Here is a 9,201-nt window from a genome sequence, read left to right as displayed (position 1 = left end):
CACTCTTGCACAATGTTGTATGTTCAATATTATTCATTGCAATACTGTTTGTAGTAGTAAAAGACTGGAAACAGCCCAAATTTACATCAATAAGCAGCAGGTTAATAAGATATGGGACATGCATACAATATAATGCTGTGAAGCTGTGACAAAAATCTCCATTGATATGGAAACATGTTTAAGATATATTGTGTGAAAACAAAAAGTGAGTTTATGCTACCTTTTTATGTTAACAAGGTGGAAAGAAGAATGAATAAGCATATTGGTTTGTGTATTGACCATTTTTTAATGAAGTTGTTTGTTTTCTTGTGAGTTTTAAGAGATTTTTAAGAGAGGAGGCGGGGCAAGATGGCAGAAGAGTAGGGTCCCCAAGTCACCTGTCCCCACCAAATTACCTAGATAACCTTCAAGTCATCCTGAAAATCTACGAATTCGGCCTGAGAATTAAAGAGAGAACAGCTGGAACGCTACAGTGAGAAGAGTTCGCGCTTCTATCAAGGTAGGAAGACGGGGAAAAAGAAGTAAAGAAACAAAGGCCTCCAAGGGGGAGGGGCCCCGGGAGGAGCAGGGCTGAGGCCGGGGCGAGTGTCCCCAGGACAGGAGAGCCCCGTCCCGGAGGAGCAGGAGCTGCACCGACCTTCCCGGGCTGAAAGGGGCTCGCAGGGAGGTGGAGCAGGACCCAGGGGGGCGGGGATGCCCTCGGGCTCCCGGGGACACTAACAGACACCTGCGCCCCGGGAGAGTGCGCCGAGCTCCCTAAGGGCTGCAGCGCGCATGGGGGACCGGAGCAGCTCGGGGGGCTCGGGGGCGGCTCCGCAGAGGGGGCTGCGGGGCGGGAGCGCGAATCCAACAGCTCAGACCCCGGAGCACAGGGCGCCGGGACACAGCCCAGGATCCGGCCTCCCCCGGGACAGGCAGAGGCCGGGAGGGCGCAGGATCGCGAGGACGCTCCTGCCCCGAGCTGAGCAGATCAGCGGCCCCGCCCGGAGCCTCCAGGCCCTGCAGACAGGGTAGTTCCTGTGGGAACTGAATCTAGGTTTCCAGATCTGCAGCAACCACTGGGGTTGTTCCTCCTGCGGCCTCACGGGGTAAACAACCCCCACTGAGCCCTGCACCAGGAGGGGGCAGAGCAGCTCCCCCAAGTGCTAACACCTGAAAATCAGCACAACAGGCCCCTCCCCCAGAAGACCAGCTAGACGGACAAGTGTCAGGGGAAGCCAAGGGACTTAAAGTACACAGAAGCAGAAGATACTCCCCCGTGCCCCCGTGGTTTTTTTTTTTTCTTTTTTTTTTTGGCTTTTTGATTTCTGTTTGCTTCCCCCACCCTTTCTTCCCTTTCTTTCTTTTTCTTTCTCTTTTTTTCTTTTTTTCTTTCTTCCTTTTTTCTTTTTTTCTTTTTCTCTTTTCTTTCCTTCTTTCTCTTCTCTCTTTTTCTCCTTTTCCCAATATAACTTGTTTTTGGCCACTCTGCACTGAGCAAAATGACTAGAAGGAAAACCTCACCTCAAAAGAGAGAATCAGAAACAGTCTTCTCTCCCACAGAGTTACAGAATCTGGATTACAATTCAATGTCAGAAAGCCAATTCAGAAGCACTATTATACAGCTACTGGTGGCTCTAGAAAAAAGCATAAAGGACTCAAGAGACTTCATGACTGCAGAATTTAGATCTAATCAGGCAGAAATTAAAAACCAATTGAATGAGATGCAATCCAAACTACAAGTCCTAACGACGAGGGTTAACGAGGTGGAAGAACGAGTGAGTGACATAGAAGACAAGTTGATGGCAAAGAGGGAAACTGAGGAAAAAAGAGACAAACAATTAAAAGACCATGAGGATAGATTAAGGGAAATAAACGACAGCCTGAGGAAGAAAAACCTACGTTTAATTGGGGTTTCGAGGGTGCCGAAAGGGCCAGAGGGCCAGAATATGTATTTGAACAAATCATAGGTGAAAACTGTCCTAATCTGGGAAGGGAAACAGGCATTCAGATCCAGGAAATAGAGAGATCCCCCCCTAAAATCAATAAAAACTGCTCAACACCTCCCATTTAATAGTGAAGCTTGCAAATTCCAAAGATAAAGAGAAGATCCTTAAAGCAGCAAGAGACAAGAAATCCCTGACTTTTATGGGGAGGAGTATTAGGGTAACAGCAGACCTCTCCACAGAGACCTGGCAGGCCACAAAGGGCTGGCAGGATATATTCAGGGTCCTAAATGAGATAAACATGCAACCAAGAATCCTTTATCCAGCAAGGCTCTCATTCAGAATGGAAGGAGAGATAAAGAGCTTCCAAGACAGGCAGGAACTGAAAGAATATGTGACCTCCAAACCAGCTCTGCAAGAAACTTTAAGGGGGACTCTTAAAATTCCCCTTTAAGAAGAAGTCCAGTGGAACAATCCACAAAAACAAGGACAGAATAGACATCATGATGACACTAAACTCATATCTGTCAATAGTAACTCTGAACTCTGAACGGGCTTAATGACCCCATCAAAAGGCGCAGGGTGTCAGACTGGATAAAAAAGCAGGACCCATGTATTTGCTGTCTACAAGAGACTCATTTTAGACAGAAGGACGCCTACTGCCTGAAAATAAAAGGTTGGAGAACCATTTACCATTCGAATGGCCCTCAAAAGAAAGTAGGGGTAGCCATCCTTATATCAGATAAACTAAAATTTACCCCGAAGACTGTAGTGAGAGATGAAGAGGGACACTATATCATACTTAAAGGATCTATCCAACAAGAGGACTTAACAATCCTCAATATATATGCCCCAAATGTGGGAGCTGCCAAATATATCAATCAATTAATAACCCAAGTTAAGACATACTTAAATAATAATACACTTATACTTGGTGACTTCAATCTAGCTCTTTCTACACTCGATAGATCTTCTAAACACAACATCTCCAAAGAAACGAGAGCTTTAAATGATACACTGGACCAGATAGATTTCACAGATATCTACAGAACTTTACATCCAAACTCAACTGAATACACATTCTTCTCATGTGCACATGGAACTTTCTCCAGAATAGACCCACATACTGGGTCACAAATTGGGTCTGAACCAATACCAAAAGATTGGGATCGTCCCCTGAGTATTCTCGACCATAATGCCTTGAAATTAGAACTAAATCACAACAAGAAGTTTGGAAAGACTTCAAACATGTGGAGGTTAAGGACCATCCTGCTAAAAGATAAAAGGGTCAACCAGGAAATTAAGGAAGAATTTAAAGATTCACGGAAACTAATGAGAATGAAGATACAACCGTTCAAAATCTTTGGGATGCAGCAAAAGCAGTCCTGAGGGGGAAATACATCACAATAGAAGCATCCATCCAAAAACTGGAAAGAACTCAAATACAAAAGCTAACCTTACACCTAAAGGAGCTAGAGAAAAAACTGCAAATAGATCCTACACCCAGCAGAAGAAGAGAGTTAATAAAGATTCGAGCAGAACTCAACGAAATCGAGACCAGAAGAACTGTGGAACAGATCAAGAAAACCAGGAGTTGGTTCTTTGAAAGAATTAATAAGATAGATAAACCGTTAGCCAGCCTTATTAAAAAGAAGAGAGAGAAGACTCAAATTAATAAAATCATGAATGAGAAAGGAGAGATCACTACCAACACCAAGGAAATACAAACGATTTTAAAAACATATTATGAACAGCTATACGCCAGTAAATTAGGCAATCTAGAAGAAATGGATGCATTCCTGGAAAGCCACAAACTACCAAAACTGGAACAGGAAGAAATAGAAATCCTGAACAGGCCAATAACCAGGGAGGAAATTGAAGCAGTCATCAAAAACCTCCCAAGACACAAAAGTCCAGGGCCAGATGGCTTCCCTGGGGAATTCTATCAAATGTTTAAAGAAGAAACCATACCTATTCTACTAAAGCTGTTTGGAAATATAGAAAGAGATGGAGTACTTCCAAATTTGTTCTATGAAGCCAGCATCATCTTAAATCCAAAACCAGACAAAGACCCCACCAACAAGGAGAATTATAGACCAATATCCCTGATGAACATGGATGCAAAAATTCTCAACAAGATACTAGCCAATAGGATACAACAGTACATTAAGAAAATTATTCACCATGACCAAGTAGGATTTATCCCCGGGACACAAGGCTGGTTCAACACTCGTAAGATAATCAATGTGATTCATCATATCAGCAAGAGAAAAACCAAGAAACATGTGATGCTCTCATTAGATGCAGAGAAAGCAATTGACAAAATACAGCATCCATTCCTGATCAAAACTCTTCAGAGTGTAGGGATAGAGGGAACATTCCTCGACATCTTAAAAGCCATCTCCGAAAAGCCCACAGCAAATATCATTCTCAATGGGGAAGTACTGGGAGCCTTTCCCCTAAGAACAGGAACAAGACAGGGATGTCCACTCTCACCACTGCTATTCAACATAGTACTGGAAGTCCTAGCCTCAGCAATCAGACAACAAAAAGACATTAAAGGCATTCGAATTGGCAAAGAAGAAGTCACACTCTCCCTCTTCACCGATGACATGATACTCTACCTAGAAAACCCAAAAGCCTCCACCCCAAGATTGCTAGAACTCATACAGCAATTCGGTAGCGTGGCAGGATACAAAATCAATGCCCAGAAGTCAGTGGCATTTCTATACACTAACAATGAGACTGAAGAAAGAGAAATTAAGGAGTCAATCCCATTTACAATTGCACCCAAAAGCATAAGATACCTAGGAATAAACCTCACCAAAGATGTAAAGGATCTATACCCTCAAAACTATAGAACACTTCTGAAAGAAATTGAGGAAGACACAAAGAGATGGAAAAATATTCCATGCTCATGGATTGGCAGAATTAATATTGTGAAAATGTCAATGTTACCCAGGGCAATATACACGTTTAATGCAATCCCTATCAAAATACCATGGACTTTCTTCAGAGAGTTAGAACAAATTATTTTAAGATTTGTGTGGAATCAGAAAAGACCCCGAATAGCCAGGGGAATTTTAAAAAAGAAAACCATATCTGGGGGCATCACAATGCCAGATTTCAGGTTGTACTACAAAGCTGTGGTCATCAAGACAGTGTGGTACTGGCACAAAAACAGACACATAGATCAGTGGAACAGAATAGAGAATCCAGAAGTGGACCCTGAACTTTATGGGCAACTAATATTCGATAAAGGAGGAAAGACTATCCATTGGAAGAAAGACAGTCTCTTCAATAAATGGTGCTGGGAAAATTGGACATCCACATGCAGAAGAATGAAACTAGACCACTCTCTTTCACCATACACAAAGATAAACTCAAAATGGATGAAAGATCTAAATGTGAGACAAGATTCCATCAAAATCCTAGAGAAGAACACAGGCAACAGCCTTTTTGAACTCGGCCATAGTAACTTCTTGCAAGATACATCCACGAAGGCAAAAGAAACAAAACAAAAATGAACTATTGGGACTTCATCAAGATAAGAAGCTTTTGTACAGCAAAGGATATAGTCAACAAAACTAAAAGACAACCTACAGAGTGGGAGAAGGTATTTGCAAATGACGTATCAGATAAAGGGCTAGTTTCCAAGATTTATAAAGAACTTATTAAACTGAACACAAAGAAACAAACAATCCAATCATGAAATGGGCAAAAGACATGAAGAGAAATCTCACAGAGGAAGACATAGACATGGCCAACAAGCACATGAGAAAATGCTCTGCATCACTTGCCATCAGGGAAATACAAATCAAAACCACAATGAGATACCACCTCACACCAGTGAGAATGGGGAAAATTAACAAGGCAGGAAACCACATATGTTGGAGAGGATGCGGAGAAAAGGGAACCCTCTTGCATTGTTGGTGGGAATGTGAACTGGTGCAGCCACTCTGGAAAACTGTGTGGAGGTTCCTCAAAGAGTTAAAAATAGACCTGCCCTACGACCCAGCAATTGCACTGTTGGGGATTTACCCCAAAGATACAGATGCAATGAAATGCTGGGACACCTGCACCCCGATGCAGCAGCAATGTCCACAATAGCCAAACTGTGGAAGGAACCTCAGTGTCCATCGAAAGATGAGTGGATAAAGAAGATGTGGTCTATGTATACAATGGAATATTACTCAGCCATTAGAAATGACAAATACCTACCATTTGCTTCCACGTGGATGGAGCTGGAGGGTATTATGCTGAGTGAAATGAGTCAATCGGGGAAGGACAAACATTAGATGTTCTCATTCATTAGGGGAATATATAAATAATAGTGAAAGGGAATAGAAGGGAAGGGAGAAGAAATGGTAGGAAATATCAGGAAGGGAGACAGAACATAGACTCCTAACTCTGGGAAACGAACTAGGGGTGGTGGAAGGCGAGGAGGGCGGGGGTGGTGGTGAATGGGTGACGGGCACTGAGGGGGGTACTTGATGGGATGAGCACTGGGTGTTATTCTGTATGTTGGCAAATTGAACACCAAAAAAAAAATAAATTTATTATTTAAAAAAAGAGATTTTTAAGAAAATATTTTGGATAAGTCCTTTTTCAGATACGTCTTTTACACATACTTTCTCCCAGTCTGTAGCTTGTCTTCTCATTCTGTTGACAACATCTTTTACAGAGCAGATTTTTAATTTTAATGAAGTCCAGCTTTTCAATTATTTCTTTCATATATTGTGACTTTGCTGTTGTGTCTTAAGTCACCACCATATGCAAGGTCACCCAGATTTTCTACTGTGTTATCTTCTAGGTTTTTATAGTTTTGTATTTTACATTTAGGTCTATGATACACTTTCAGTTAATTTTCGTGAAGAGTATAAGACCTGTGTCTACATCCTTTCCTTTCTACTCTCCTCCTTTTTCCCTCCCTCTCCTTCCCTCAGATCCATTCTTCTTTCTTTCCTCCCTCCCTCCCTCCCTTCCTTCCTTCTTCCCTCCCTCCTTCCTTCCCTCCTAGCCTTCCTCTTTCTTTCTTTCGTTCGTTCATTCATTCATTCTTTCGTTCGTTCTTTCGATTTTGGATTAATTTTTAGATGTCAGTTATATCCAGTTAACTGATGGTGCTGTTGAGTTGAACTACATCCTAACCAATTTTCTGTCTGCTGTAACTGTCCATTTCTGATAAATGGTTGTTAATGTCTTCAACTATTGTAAAGCCTGAACAGACAGAGCAATCTTAAGCAAGAAGAATAAAGCAGGAGGCATCACCCTTTCTGATTTCAAACTATATTACAGAGCTACAGAGTTTTAGTAGCTCAAAACAGTATAGTACTGGCATAAAAAGAGACACATACGCCAATAGAATGAAATATAGAGGGCCCAGAAATAAACCCACACATTTTATAGTAAATTGATCTTTGACAAGGGGAATAAGAATCACAAGGGGAAAGAATAGTCTCTTCAATACATGTTTTCAGGAAAACTGAATATCTACAGGCAAAAGAAATTTTGCCCTTATCTTACACCATACACAAAAATCAACTCAAAATGGATTAAGACGTAAGCATAATGTTGTAAAACTCCTAGAAGAAAACAGAGAGTATAAATGACTTGGCAATTTTTTTTCTTCAATATGACACTAAAAGCATAGGCAACAAAAGCAAAAATAGACAAATGGACTATACAAACTAAAATGTCTCTGCACAGCAAAGGAAATCACTAGCAAAATGAAAAGGCAACCTGCAGAGTGGGAGAAAATAATTTGAAAATCATGCATCTGATAAAGGGTTAATATCCAAGATGTATAAGGAACCCACATGACTCAATAGCAAAAAAGCAAAAACCCAACTCCTCCCCCACCAAAACAAAACAACAACAACAACAACACACACACACAGATTAAAAATGGGCAAAAGACCATTTCTACAAGTAGATATTTCTCCAAAAAAGACATACAATGGTCTATCAGTTATATGAAAAGGTGTTCAACATCAGTAATCATCAGAGAAATGCAAATCAAAGCCATAATGAGTTAGTACCTCACAAGCGTTAGGATAGCCATTATCAAAACCAAAAGATAGCAAGTGTTTAGAAGGATGTGGAGAAGAGGGACTCCTTGTACACTGTCAGTGGAAATGGAAATTGGTAAAGGCACTATGGAAAACAGTATGGAGGTTCCTCAAACAATTAATAATAGAACTACAGTATAATCCAGCAGTCCCACTTCTGGATGTTTACCCAAAAGAATTGGAATTAGGATCTCAAAGAGATGTGTATGTTTCCATGTTTATTGCAGGGTTATTTATAATAACAGAGACATGGAAACAACCTAAATGTCTATGGACAATAGAATAAAGAAAATGTGGTATATACATGTAGTGGAATATATTCAGCTTTAAAAAAGAAGGAAATTCTGCCATTTGCTACTTCATAGATGGACTTTAAAGACATTATGCTAGGGGCACCTGGGTTCCTCAGTGGTTAAGTGTCTGCCTTTGGCTCAGGTCATGATCTTGGGGTCCTGGGAATCGAGTCCTGCTTCAGGTTCCCCACAGGGAATCTACTCCCTCAGCCTATGTTTCTTCCTCTTTCTGTGTCTCTCTTGAATAAATAAATAAAATCTTTAAAAAAAGACATTCTGCTAAAGGAAATAAGCCAGACACAGAAGAACAAATAATCTATTGTCTTATCAGAAATCAGAAACAGTGAAACTCATAGAGGTAGAGGGTAGAATAGTGCTTACCAAGGGTTAGGGGCACAAAGAATCAGAAAGATGTTGGTTAAAGAGTTTATAGTTTAGGGATGCCTGGGTGGCTCAGTGGTTGAGCATCTGTCTTCGGCTCAGGTCATGATCCTGAGGTCCTGGCATCGAGTCCTGTATCCGGCTCCTTACAGGGAGCCTGCTTCTCCCTCTGCCTATGTCTCTGATTCTCTCTCTGTGTCTCTCATGAATAAATAAATATAATCTTTTAAAAAAGAGTATATAGTTTTACTTACCCAAGGTGAATAAACTTTAGAAATCTGTATAGTATAACACATACAGTTAACAATATTGTATTGTATGTTTAAAGTTTCTTTTTATTTTATTTTAATTCAATCAATTAACTTACAGTGTATTATTAGTTTCAGAGGTAGAGTTCAGTGACTCATCAGTTGCATATAATACCCAGTGCTCACTATATCACATGCCTCCTTAATGCCCATTACCCAGTTACCCCATCCCCCACCCATCTCCACTGCAGCAACCCTGTTCGTTTCCTGTAGTTAAGTGTCT

The sequence above is a fragment of the Canis lupus genome, chromosome 27 (genome assembly GCF_003254725.2).
Source record: "Canis lupus dingo isolate Sandy chromosome 27, ASM325472v2, whole genome shotgun sequence".
Lineage (NCBI taxonomy): Eukaryota > Metazoa > Chordata > Mammalia > Carnivora > Canidae > Canis > Canis lupus.
This window is presented reverse-complemented; position numbering follows the sequence as displayed.